We start from the raw sequence: 14104 nt of genomic DNA on the forward strand, positions 1-14104 counted from the left end.
TGGGTTAGCCCCCCCCCCCCCCCGGTTTTAAACTCTCCTCCCCCCCCCCCCAATCCTGCCCTTGCAAACCTGTCTAACCCCCACCCCCGTTCCTGTTCTAAATTATAATTCCGTATATTACTCTTCCGCGTCCCACTCCCTTCCCTAATTTTCTTCCACTACCACTCCAGCCGCCTCTTCGTCACCTCTGTGGTCTTGTTGTTTTTTCGTTTATTTAATAGCCTCAAGGCTTAGACACTAAGCGGGTCCGATCTATATCCAGGAAACTGGGTTGGCCTCCCGGATATAGTCCAGCAAGGCACGGTAGGCAGGACCATGGAGCCACCGATGGTAATGCGTGTCTTGCCGCCATCAAACATTTCCTTCGAATGTCCTTAGTTCCGGGGCATGTCCATATTAGGTGGTGAAGGTCTGCCGGAACCGTTTCCTCACAGCAGGTTGGACATTTCACATGCACTCGGTAATCCCCTTTCCATCCACTCGTGCGGGCAGGAGTGCTGCGGCAGGGATCGGGAAACAGTAGAGCATATTGTCATATGCTGCACAGGCATACCGCGGAGGGACGATGCGGAAGCGACGTTGACGGAGGCTTTGGGATTTGGTGTGAGGGGGAGCCTCAACTTCAAGACTATAGAGGTGAAATGAACGGGCTGACTTCCTGACTTCCGAGCGTAATTTAGCATCGACCGAACGTTTAGTTACCATCCCAACCTATAGACGGTGCACGGGGCAGTAATCCGAAGCGATCTAAATCGGGACACCTATAGACGTGTCGTCTACGCTTACAGTCCCTTGTGTTGTCAATCTAACCATTTTCATGCTGAATATTAGAAAATGAGTGTGTAACAGCAGCCCACGCCTGTTCAACGACCTCTTGAGCAATTTTCACGCATATCGTTTCGATTGTTACTTCACACTCGCCGTTTCCATGCAACATATGTGCTTTGGTATAGCTAAATTTTACGCCGGAAGCCGTCACGGCAGGTCACGGAGGAGGGACATGTTCACCTGTGAGAGAAGTGCTAGTAGCTGGAGCGTCACATTAGAGCAACACGCAGGCATATAAAAAACGCGGCACGATAAAATTCGAACTTGCGTTTTCTCGGTTCTAGAATATGTGCGCTACCGCTGCGCTACCGCTGCGCTACACCGCACGCGTTTCAGGACCGGAGACTTTTTCACACTTTCATTCCAAGGGATATTAAATGCAGATATCAACTGTACTAAGCTGTAAAGACGAGCTAGTTGGTTCATAGTCTTGCGCTGCGCGCAATAAAATTTATTCAGTTGTTAGCGCCCGTGTGTGTCTCTTTCTTGTCTTGCTTTCCGCTCCTGTGCGTTGTTCTTCGCTAAGACAGATATCAAATCACAACCATGTCTGAACTTACGCAAGCACGCACAGGTTGTCAAAAGCGACAACTATGGTATACCATAGTTGTCTATGGTGTACCATATACCACACTATAGTGTAACAGTTATCTCAAGGACTCCTTGCCCGTGCATTCAGACCGCTGTCTCTCGAAAGCGCGATTTCGTCAACTGAGATTCCCGTGACTCGTCGGTTTAACTCTGCGGCATCGGAAAAATCCACTCTGAGTGTCTTCACCACTTTCTCGCGACATTCTGTTTCATTGTGGGTACAAGCCCCGTACTTCCTGCATGCACACAGCGCCGCCTATTGGTGCACTTGGAGCACTCCGTTTATCCTTTTGCGCAACTGCTAAAGCTAGTGCTCTGTTCGGCCCGAGTAATCTAGGGGTGGAACCGCGTGTTCTAGACCGAACATCCTGGGTTCGAGCCCCATTGGGTTCGAGCATTGTTTCTTAGGACCAGTAATTTTTTAACGGCGAAGCTGCTCGGCAAATCGTAATTTTTCGTTTCCGCAGTCAAAAATACAAAGGAAATTGCCGAGAGAGCGCACGTGAGCGCAAGCCTCGCGATGACCCCCCCGGCAGTTAACAAAACCAAGAAAATGCCGAGCGTTCGTGTGTGCGTGCCTCGCGGCGACCGCCCAGCATCCCCGGCGCACGTTTTTCAACCCAAGCCCCAAGCATACCCACATGGGGAGATTGGCCAAGAGTGGCAAAATAAAAAAAATAAAAAAAGCTCCAGCGTTCGCCGTGACCGTGGCAACACTTGCTCGGAACGAGAAAGACGCGTCATGGTGATTTCCAATAATTGTCACACACACACACACACACACACACACACACACACACACACACACACACACACACACACACACACACACACACACACACACACACACACACACACACACACACACACACACACACACACACACACACACATAAATAAAAAAAAGAAGCTCACACTTATAGCAACAAAGATTTGAGTAAAGGTTGTTGCGGCAGCGAAAAAGAAGCAAATCGGCTGCAATCGTGGACTTAAACCGTCGTGATGGTCGTGGAGGTTGCGTACAGCTTCGCTACATTCAAGTCTTACACGTTGGTGTGAGCTTCTTTCATTCTTTAACTGTAAAATGTTCTCTTAGCTCAATTCTGCGATTCATTTTCGTAAAGATTGTAGTTTGGTATCTTTCAGATCAGTTTTGGGGCAAGGCATGGCATATTTTTATTTATTTTTTGATACTGTAACCCTCAATTGAGGGTCATTACAGGGAGGAATACAAACAAACAAACAAACAAACAAACAAACAAACAAACAAACAAACAAACAAACAAACAAACAAACAAACAAACAAACAAACAAACAAACAAACAAACAAACAAACAAACAAACAAACAAACAAAACAATACACAATGACAAAACAGACGCGTATAATTAACAATAAACGCGTAATGACAATAAACGCGTATAATTAACTTTCTGCATCAGATCAGGAATGCCGAATCTGTGCCTGTCCCGAAACGTAATATTGCTACTTTTTTAGAGAAGGCTACGCGGGGTACTTTTTTATATTTTTCAGATATGACAAATGTTGTCCCAATCGCGCCGTAGAGTTACAGTGTGTTCATCCTTGTGACCAGATCGTCCAAGCTTATGGGAGCGGTAGCTCAGCATGCCCGTCAGACAGTATAAAACACCAGAGGCTGAAAAGAGTCCCAAGCACGAAGGTGCCACAGGGCTAATCATTACGACGTACGAAAAGGAAAAAAAAATAGCAATAAAAAATTAAAATTCCTTCCGTCTTACGACGACGATAGTTGAAACGCGAAACTTCCCTGGCAGCAAAAATCAATTTGGCGAAGTGCAAAAGTCAAAGCCGCTGCGGTCAGAGTCAAAGCGTCAACGACCAAAGTGTAAACTGCCTGAGAGCCAAAGTCCGAACTCAGACGACAGCAAACGAATCCCTCACGAGGAAGCTGCGCGACCCCCGTCGTCGTTGCACCATCATCCACTTCAACTCAGCCAGTCCAAAGCCAATGACGGCGCAACGAACCCCCCGAAAATGCTGAGCGTCCCGAATGCATTGATAGCGCAATCGGATAGATGTCGGCATCATAAGGTGAGTGACCCATGTTTTATTCCGACCGCGGAAGCGTTTTTTTTTTTTCGTTTCATCATCATCATCATCATCATAGCATGTGCCCTCGCATTGTGTAAAGTTGACTTCCTGCATGCGTTTTTGATACGACACCGCCATCAGTGCGTCCAAGAAAGCTTCGCTTTAATGAAACGCAGAGAATGTGATAGGCTGTTTATGTTTTTCTTAAACACGGCATGTCACTTCAGTGCCCCCCACCCTTTTTCTCGCCAATCAAGACAGCATGTCTAGAGCTCATTAAGAACTGCTCAATCGTTTGTGTTCGCACGATTGAGCAGTTCACACCAGGAAATGTTCACACCAGGGCACAAAAACACAGCGTGAGTCCGAAAAATTGCAAGAATCATATGCAACCCAATTATTTGCATAATTACGGCAACCATTTGGAGCACCTCCTTGACAGCGACATTTTCACGCTGGGAAAGTTTGGCCGGCGCTACATGGGGTTGTCCTTGCATGTTTGCACGTTTAACTAGTATGTGTGCAGCCTTTCTGGCACGAACCTCCTCAGGTTCGACGGCCTTTGAGAGCCACTACGCACTATCCCCTGCAGTGAGCGTGGTTTATAGCTGATCACAAACACGAATGCACTGACGGCACGGTAAGGGGGCGCGATGCCGTCCGATCTCCCCGTTACTAGCCCTTCTCACACATTGGCCGTTGTGATGACAGACTTCTCTGGAACCTGTTGCATCGTCACTGGCTTTCGCTTTCGGGCAGCGCCACCAGGAATCATGATTACCATCTTCAGACTATTTGGGTTCACTGCAGCATGAAGGCACCTCCCATTTAGTGGGAAATTTCGGTCGAATAATGCCCCAGGGTAGCCAGATCACTTTCTGGTGTGAGAGCACTGTTTGTGTCTTTTCTGGTATTGTTACACCTATGTAGTGTAGCCTCATTTGGCACCCGATGACGTTACTTTTAAATAACTAGGCAGCACTCCAGACGTGGTATATGATGATTGGAAGCATTTTAAATGAATTATCAATCAAGGAATAGACTAATGGGGCACCCACCATCGATGCACGAAGTATGAGAGCGGCGCGCGCTAAAACTGAAATGCATGCCAAAAATAGCTTTCAGCATTTAGAACAAATACAGCCAAGTGTGCTTAGAATATAAAACTCATTTTAAATGGAACTCTCCTTCCTGAAGCGGCATAAAACATCCCTGTGATAGCCACAGCAGTGCAGAAAAAAAAAATAAAAACCGCACCATCGGTGAATTCAGGAACACGTACGCCAAAAGGCAAAACATAAACCTACGGAAGTGAGTAACCTTCCGTGTACGCCCTGTGAGCAGCAGCAGCTAGCTAACAAAAAAAAGCGACGACGAAGGGCAGCATTGACGTACTACGCATAGAAGGTGGGCGTGTTCAGGAAGGTGATTAAACAACACAGTTGTCGGACGATTGGCATTGCATGCATGTGCATATGCCATTGAAGAGTCACTGTTCAAAGTTTACCTGGTCTTCGGTACAAAGGAGGAAGCGATGACTCACTTCGTTGAAAGCTTCTTTCAATTCAAGTTGCAACCGCGCAACGTGCTCTGCACGTTGCGTTACACACTTAAGCTCCGATCTGGTGATACAAACTTCCGTCTGAATCAATGAACCTTCCACGAAGGTTGCACCTTTGATGGTCACCGCATGAAATCCTAATCAGGCCTTGCAGGCACCCAGCTATTATCTTGTCGAACAAATTACAATCAACGTGGCACAGAATTATTCGATGATAACCATAGTAGGTTCACTTTTGTTAGTGAGGACCGCATACCCTTCGCAAAGAGTGGGTGGCAAGAAAATTTTTTTTACGATTCCTGATGTAACTATACAACAGAAAGGGCTCCATCACAGAAGCGGAATTATGATAACATTGCGCCGTTTTTGCATCAAGCTCTGGCGTTTAACAATGTACGAACAAACTTACGGTTGCAACTGTTTCTGGAACGCCAAGGTCGACTTCTATATAGTAACAATCTTCTTCGCTTAAATGCGTCATTAACAAAATAAATTATCCGGTAATGCAATCACCGTCTGTTTTTTTTTTTTTTTGATGGGGCAAAATGAGGGGATGGAGGCCATTGTATTCAAGCTTTAGCACATGCTTCGACTGATTGTAAGCTAAACGATCAGGAAGGGCAATAAAGAGAGCTGCGAGATGAGCTTGTCCTGGTGACTTTCGATTTGCACACGCTGGCTGTGAGGTGGCGTGTGTGATGGCGAAAAGTTATTAGTTGTGCAGCTAGAGATATCCATTTGGCCCTCTGAAGCAGCTCACCATCAGACCTCGAGGCGAATGGTCCACTCAGGGAGGCTGTGCTGTAGTAAGGACGATGATGTTGATGGTGGTCAATGGCCCAGTCTTATAGGTGAAACTGTATACATTAGATAAAATATTAGTTACAAAAGACGTGTCCTCACTGGGGATTTCACAAGGAGAATTTATATTAGTCACTACAGTATCAGCTTGAGAAGCAGCGCTTAGAGCACGTATGTCTACCATATTCCCTGTGCCTCGGCTACTTGCGCTTCATAAACACTCGAAAAGTTGTGATTTATAGTTGGAAAAGCTGCTCGTTTTCTGCGCATAGTGTGTGTCTAGGAGTCAGTTAAACCTGCCACTAGCTATGATACTAAATGACCTTCTTTTCTAACCTGTAAACACTGGCGATATACTTTAGGGTTAGAAAACAGCTGAGGGGTTGTTTTTATGTGCAGATATATATATGCGAGACAGTGGCCGAAATGAAACCAAACCAGATACACTTGTTGAACGAAAGCGCGAGCGAAAGAGAAACGGATAAAAGCAAGAGGCCGAACAAAGCGCTGACCAGGGCAGAGGCTCCCGCCATCTTTTCTTGGCCACTAACACTCCGTAAGTTCTGGTATATCCGCGCATGGAAGGCGTCGCGGCACAGGCGCGCCTGCCTGAGCCATTCAAAGCGTAGGCTTTTGCATAGCCTGGTCCATGTCGAAGAATGGTACGAAACCTCCAGAAAAGCGCTTGCTCTTCTTGCGGGAGTTGTTGTTTCTGCGAACAGAAGGAGGAGGTACATGGTGTTACGATTCTGCAAGCTGCAACCATGTTCGCACGTCCTGCAAATTTTCGCGAGTGCAAGCCTGCCTCGGACAGATCACAACAGACCGCAGAATGGCTGGCGCAAGAGTGCCTTGCTGTCGGTGATTCAAACTTTGCCGCTGCGTGCAGCGACTTGCCCGAAGGACGCGGACGCCGGAGCGGAGATCTCCTCTCCCCCCTCTCTCAGACCCAGCGTGCGCCGCTACTACCAACCCATTACGAACTCTGAAAAGAGCGTTGCGTGTGTCTGAACTATGTTCTCGACGTGTGCAAAATCAGGGGAAGCGTTGTTTGACCGTTTGCGGTTTGGGCATAAATACGGGGTCCTGAGCAGAAGTTCATTCGTTTTGGAGCAGCGAATCAATGCTGTCACTCTGCTCGAGTCCTGTACTGTAACCTCGCCCGGAAGGGTATTGCTTCGGCTCTTCTCTCGCCATGGAGTAAACCAGTTAATTTTGCCTTCGGCTTCCTGCCGTCGTCACCAAGGCAGCAACCTTTGCTGGCCGCTCTTCACCACGCCACCTCGCATGACGGAGACGACGGAGCCCAGTTTGGGGTCCCCATCCCGTACGGAACAACTGGTTGCCAGCGGTGGGACGGCAACTGCGCAACGGTGCCCTTCACTCTAGGGCAAAGATATTCCGGCAAATAGAGCTATTTTGACTGGCCGCCAAAATATTTTTTATTATATTACAGATGTCGTGCCTCGGTAACACACGCCTTAAAACAGCTAAACCTGGAGCCGCTTTACATGCACCGACAACTGGTGATACTCGGGTTCTATTACTTTCTTTGTCACAAAAATAGGGGATTGATTAGTGATACTAGTATTGAACCATTTTCGCAGCGATCATCAGAACTGAATCATACTGAGATCGGCGACCTTTTTTTTCAGAAATACCATGTCGTCAAAAATAATTATTTCATGTGGCAGGGCGGGCGGGGCTTCTCGCCGTGCTACAAGGAGTGCGGCCGCTCGAGGAAGTGCTTTGGCCCCCAGGCAGTGCCAGGGAGCGGGACCAGGTGCTCGAGGCCCTGGGTGCATACCTGAGTGCCTAGGGACTCCACAGAGCATTTCGCTACAACACCATGTAACCGCCCAGGTTGCAGTGGAGTGCTGCTTCTGGTGTAGCTTTTGTGTGTATATATATATAAATATATATATATATATATATATATATATATATATATATATATGTGTGTGTGTGTGTAGGTGTCGTTTTTGCTACACCATTGTGTTCTGTACCTTGATGTTCATTGTATATGTGTAGTGTTTCTTTGTATTCGTCGTTTGCATAACTGTTTAACTCATATGTGCGTTTACATGTATTCGTACTTCACTCAATTGTTTAACTCCTCATTTTTTTACCAATACATTGTATATATGTTCCTTGTTAATCTTGCCTATGTGTTATATCTGATTAATGTAAACCCTCTGCCCTATCCCCTATTTCTATGTACTATTTCCTCCCTATCCCACCTCCCCTACACCAGCAGGCGTTCCGGTGTCCACCCCGAGGTGAGACAATTTACGCCTGCTGGTGGACCTTCCTCTCTTCTCTTTCCAAAGAACAATAAATGCATACATACCGAAGATTAAACAATATGAATTGCAGGAGCTGAAATTTTTGATGTTCGTTAACGCTTTGCACTACCAAATTTGAAGTAACTAGTATTCCTTTTTTAGGCAGCATTAGTGTGTTCTTTTCATTCATGCATATAGACAAACAAACAAAAACTATACAAACAAACAAGAAAATGCAGCATTTTTGATGCCGCACGTTCTAAAGTTTTCGCTTTCAAATACGAAGAAAATAGTCGGAGGCAGAATTTATCTTGGTTGATTGTCTTTAAATGCAAAGCATTTTTTTTTTTGTCTTGGGAGAATTACTCGTTATATTCCTTCCCAGGCATCCACAGATCCACCCCTGTAACCGTACCGAAGAGGAATCTCGCGGTGCTGGCGCTTCACGTGTGGTGGTGATGATGAAGATGGTTGTGGTTGTGGTGGTGATCATGATGGTGACGATGACTTAACGCTTTTCTTTTTATATCGGAGCGTTGGAGTGCGAGTAGCGCTAACGTTTGTTTCACCTGCATAACACCCCTTGTGCGGCGGTGCACCCTTTACAGGTAAGTCGCTTATAGATGGTTCAGTGTAAATGGCTAGACGATCGCTTAGCCACAGTACTTCGGAAGGCAATCAAAGTGGCGCTAGGATTACCACAATGGACGTCGACGCAGAAATAAATGAACTTTGAGCCAGCAATACAGTCGAAGAACTACTCGAGGCACATAAAATCAGCCAGGTTGAAAGATTCAAAATTTTGCAGAAATTCAGAGAATTATAACTATGCCTAGAATTCTTATGCCACTTGTCCTGAGTGTGAGTTTTTTACAGCCAATTTTTGGGGTTTTTATAAATCTTGTCCGGCCAATTATCTTCATTTACGGTATTCTAACAAGTACAGGTGGAATTTTCGCGAAACCTGCATCATTGTGGAAAGGCAGGGCGTTACACGATTCGCCATTTTCCGTATTTTTTAATTTTTTTTCTATTTTTTTAGTTTTTTATGTTTGAGCAATTATCTCCTTTTACGCTATTATAACGATTATATTTGAAACTTTCGAGAAATATGCATTATTGTGTAAATGGCCGTAAATGGTGTTACAAGTCTGAATGGTGTTACAAGTTTCGCCGTTTTCCATAATTTCTTTTACATTTTTCTTCTTTTTTAATTTTTCAAAATGTCGTGTGACCAGTTATTTCCATTTGCGCCATTATTGCGATTACAGGTGGAAGTTCCGCGATATCTTCATTTTTGTGGAAATTCAGGGCATTGCATGGTCCTGACTGGGGAGGAAGGTGGGGGGGGGGGAATTAAAACGAACTACACGGGCAGGGAAAATCTAGGGCGGCTGGGCTACCTAGTGCACGACACCATGCACACAACTAGCCACGAGATTCCCGATTCCATATCGATGGCCCTGAAATTAGCGCCTTTACCTAACAACATGCACCCGACACTCCACCACAACAGAAAGTCAGACAGCCACCATAACACTGAAAGAATATACGGGAATTCCCCCGGTCTCGGAATAAATGGTCCCGGAACAAATGGTCCCGGAACTAATGGCCCCGGAACTTATGGTCCCGGAACTAATGGTCTGGAACAAATGGTCCCAACTTCAAACTAGGAAGAAATGGTCCCACCACTACTGCTCCTATGCATGAGCGCCTGTATGAGGGAAGGAAGGGGGTCAATGTATGTATGTTTATATGCTTGTATTTGTGCACAATATATTTTCATCTGCTGATGTATAAAATATTTGCTGAGGCTGAATTTACTTGAGTGAAATGCAGTATACAATTTTTTTGTCGCACATGTACGTCCTCGCGTGCTTCTTTTGCACGCCTTTTCTTTTTTTGTTATTACGAATACCAGACAAACCAGTGGCAGACCAGTCGCAGACACTTCAGTCAAAATCAGCGTGTACTGGGCAGCCCTCGGCCGGTGTTTGAAGCGAATATATTAACGGGCTGCCACAATTTTCTTATTTAGTGGCTCTAAGTGCACTCGCTTCGGTAACAAATTTCTTTGCTCGAGATGGCCCTCATTGCCCTCTTTAGAAGAAATTGGCCATGGTTCTGACTGCCGCGACAGCCTTGCTTGACCAGTGGCTCAGCCGATGCTCGCGATCAGACGTCCGCATGTCTGGAGACTGTGCCTGTCACCAATCTCATGATGATGATGGTTGGATGTTTATGGCGCAAGGCCAACTGGGGCAAAGAGCGCCAAAACATAGTCATATATGAGGGGTGAAACCTTTACCACTAAGTAAAGTCAGCAAAAACAAAAGTAAAATCACAAAACGACAATGAGCATGGCTGGTGTATAGGGCCAGATTTCATTATGCGTGATAGGAAATGAGGCTGTCACCAATCTCGCTTACTAGCGGCGTCCCGCTACAGGTGCGGCTTCCTGGATCACGGCCGGACTCAGAAACTATCTTCTTAAACGAGAAGGCAGCGTTAAGTCTGGCCGTGCCTGGAAATTGTTGCGGTGACTGAGAAAACTTATGAGGGGGAGGGAGGGGGCAGAGCACGCACCCGTGAAGTGCTTGCTCACAAGAAACTAATGGCGCTTCTTTCTGAGGCATGCCTCTACGTATTCTGTCAATCACGGATGGAGCCGCATGTTTCCCACGTGGCTTATTCTTCCCCTGTGTTTGCACGTAGCACATTCATTGGTTATATAGTGACAAGGCAGATAATTTAAATAACGATGTTTTGATAAACCAAAAAGTCGAAAATATCAAAAATGAAAACATTACAAAAATCGAATAACTGAAGAGAGAGAGAAGTAATAAATAAAATATTCGTCTTCAACGTATAAAAATTGCGAAGACAAAAATAAAAAAGGCCGGATAAAAACGGCGGAAATACGAATAAAAAATTCCCCAAACGGGCCAATCGTGTAATGCCCTGCACTAGCACAAAAATGCATGGTTGGCAGAAATACCGCGTTTAATCGATATAATAGCGTAAATTGAGATAAGCGGTTTAACTGAATCTGAAAAACAAAGAAAACAAGAAAATTAAGAACTAAAGAAATTATAAACTGCACTCCAGCAAGATACAACAAATTTGAAGAGAGAACCCACGTGGAGTTTTATAGAATCATTTTGCCCGAAGAGGTGCCTGGGATCATTTGTTCCGGGACCATAAGTTCCGGGACCATTTGTTCCTACTTTCGAGTTGGGACCATTTGTTCCGGGATCATAGCTTCCGGACCATAAGTTCCGGAGCCATTTGTTCCGGGACCATTTGTTCCTGGACCATTTGTTCCTACACCCGAATTCCCCGTACAGGTGGTGCACAGACGCTGTAGACAACCCCTGTAGACAATTCTAGGTGGCGGCAAAATCATCTTGTTTTTAGGATGTGTACTCGGCCGCGCAAGCACTTTGACGCATGGCAACAGACACAGGGCGACAGACACGCGCCAATTAAAATGATCCTCGTAATAAACTATTGACAGACGCCGCTCCATAAGTGTAGGACTGATCGAGGAGTAAGTACAGCCTTTATTAAGCGTCGGAGCCGGAATGTATAAACCTCAGGCTGCAGCCCGCAGGAGTAGCGGGTCATGATCTCGCAAGACGTCTCTTCGCACGGTTTTCACCTTACTCGTGCGCAACTGTGTTGAGTGAGCGAGTCACTCTATTTCCCGAGAAAATGTATGGTGAGGGTCACCACTGAAACAAAAATTTTCAATCCATCCCTAAACAAGCTCAGCCTTCTTACAGACACCCTCCTCTGTAGATGTTTGAGCGCGGAGTAAAAGGAGTGCTCGCTGAGGCCCTGATGCTACGCATGGCCCCCCGCCTGCACGCTGTTTCGGGGTGACTTGACGAACTCAGTCAACATCAGCTGCTGGTTTATACTGGCGCGTCTGTGCGACCAAGGCACGGCAGAGTAAAAGGTGCGTGCATGCACTATCCCGTAGTTGGAAGTGGCCTGGTTGGACACCAAACTTCATGACGTCATCATCCATGAAAAACTTGCAGCGATGCCTGCAGTACTTCAGTGCCTTGAAACGGCAGCCCTGCAATCCACACATACTGTTACGTGGTGGTACGACAGAAATTACAGGAACCATGGTAGATGATCAGGGATGTATTAGGTATACCTTAGGACCGCACAATGTCCGTCAACATCCGTGCGCATACCATTTACATTCACAAAAAATCACACAGGCACGGGCAGGATTCGAGCATGTGTCTGGTAGACCAGACAGAGTTGGTGTCAGTCGTCCTACCCATTGGGCTACGACCATGAGCTAGTACCCGAGAGTCAAACGGCTTACTCCCTCACCTGTAACGGTGCGGAGTACCTTAGGACCTCCCAATGTCCGTCCGCGTCCATCCGTGCGCACACCACCATCAAGCGAAATTCGATTTGAGCCGTGAGTTGCAGTTTCATTTAGGGAATAATCGAGGTGCAACTCACGGCTCAAATCGAATGACAGTCGGGGCGCCAATCGGATGTCACTCGGGGCGCAACTTGGATGTCATTTCGAGTCCCCGTACTCCGCACCCTCGCCATCCTCCAGGGAGTGGAGATGCTTCCATTTTTTCCCACACTTTTTACAAGTCAGCCATGACAGAGCTTGCACCGGCTACTCGCACCCTTAGCTTCTTCGTCAACGTTTAATATAACGGTGGTATGTTCGACTGACCACTTCGTCAGTCATGATACAGCCTCCGCATCGAGGGCGACCGTCCTGTTCGAGGCCGCAGTAGGTGAGATGTGATGAGTGGGAAAGATGCCATGAGAATAAGGAGTCCTTGCCGCCACGGATGAAAATGATCAGCTTGATGGACACCGGCCCCAGAACCGCAACGCCCGCCGACACAATGAATCACCGTCCGAATCCCTCGAAAACGCTCCGGAAAACGGGGCAGGGGAACGTCATAGTCGTCAGGTCAGGTCGTGGCTGTTCCCGTCTCGGGTGGTCAGAGGTCGGGCACACAGGGCTGGGGAACGGTCGTGTTCGTAGCTCACCGAGGCTGAGGCAGGCCGACGCGATCCGAGGCCTTGGAGGAGCCCGCTTCAGGAGCCGAGACGTGGTAAAGCGAGGTGGCCAGGATGGGGATGAAGACCGCATCCTCCACCAAAGATGTTACGTGGCGGCAGGACAGAAATGGCAGGAACCATTGTAAATGATCAACGATGTGTACATACTCTTTACAAGTAAGTCATGACAGAGCGCGCGCCGGCTACGGGCACCCTTCGCTTGTTCTTCGTCAACGTTTATGATAAAGGTGGTATGTTCCCCTGACCTCTTATTCGTCGTATCGTGACAATATATTGTCGTGCTGACAGACTATTCAAAGCTTGATACAATCCATAGCGTTTTTCCGCGTGCAAACTACGAGGCATGGTTTCCCAATGGCAGCAAAGCAATGTGTTCTTACCCACATGTTCTGCTGAAAGTTCGAGTCGGATAAAACCACCAGAAGATTGTCACACTCTGCAGCTCCGTCACGTACCGAGCACAGGAAGACATCGAGCCTCCTGCGTGCTGCCTGAAGCAGCAACGGCATACCTCACAGCTCCAAGTCACGCTGAGGGGCACAGAGATGCGAAGTGGGATCTTTCGCAGCTGGTGTCCTTCTCCAGCTGCTCACACAGACTTCATGTTTTAGCGTAAAACGACTGCGGAGGAGGGGGGAGGGGGGGGGGGGGGGGGCGTGGGGGGTCGTGCAGTTTCCAGAGTTGTATCTCATGTTTAACAAAATCATGTTGGCAGAAGGAATTTCTGGGGACCAGACATTAGAAGCTTTATGCAGTTATAGCAACTTACTGCTGGTGAAACATGGACAATAGATTGCTGAAACGGAGTTCCAAAGAATGTAGCAGGCCCTGCTCTATATTGGCGTATAACTTGACCAGCCAGTCAAAGATTGCGGGGGACGTGGTGCCTT

This window comes from Haemaphysalis longicornis, unplaced genomic scaffold (genome assembly GCF_048455015.1).
Source record: "Haemaphysalis longicornis isolate Haplotype H1 unplaced genomic scaffold, Haemaphysalis longicornis Haplotype H1 scaffold_2, whole genome shotgun sequence".
NCBI lineage: Eukaryota > Metazoa > Arthropoda > Arachnida > Ixodida > Ixodidae > Haemaphysalis > Haemaphysalis longicornis.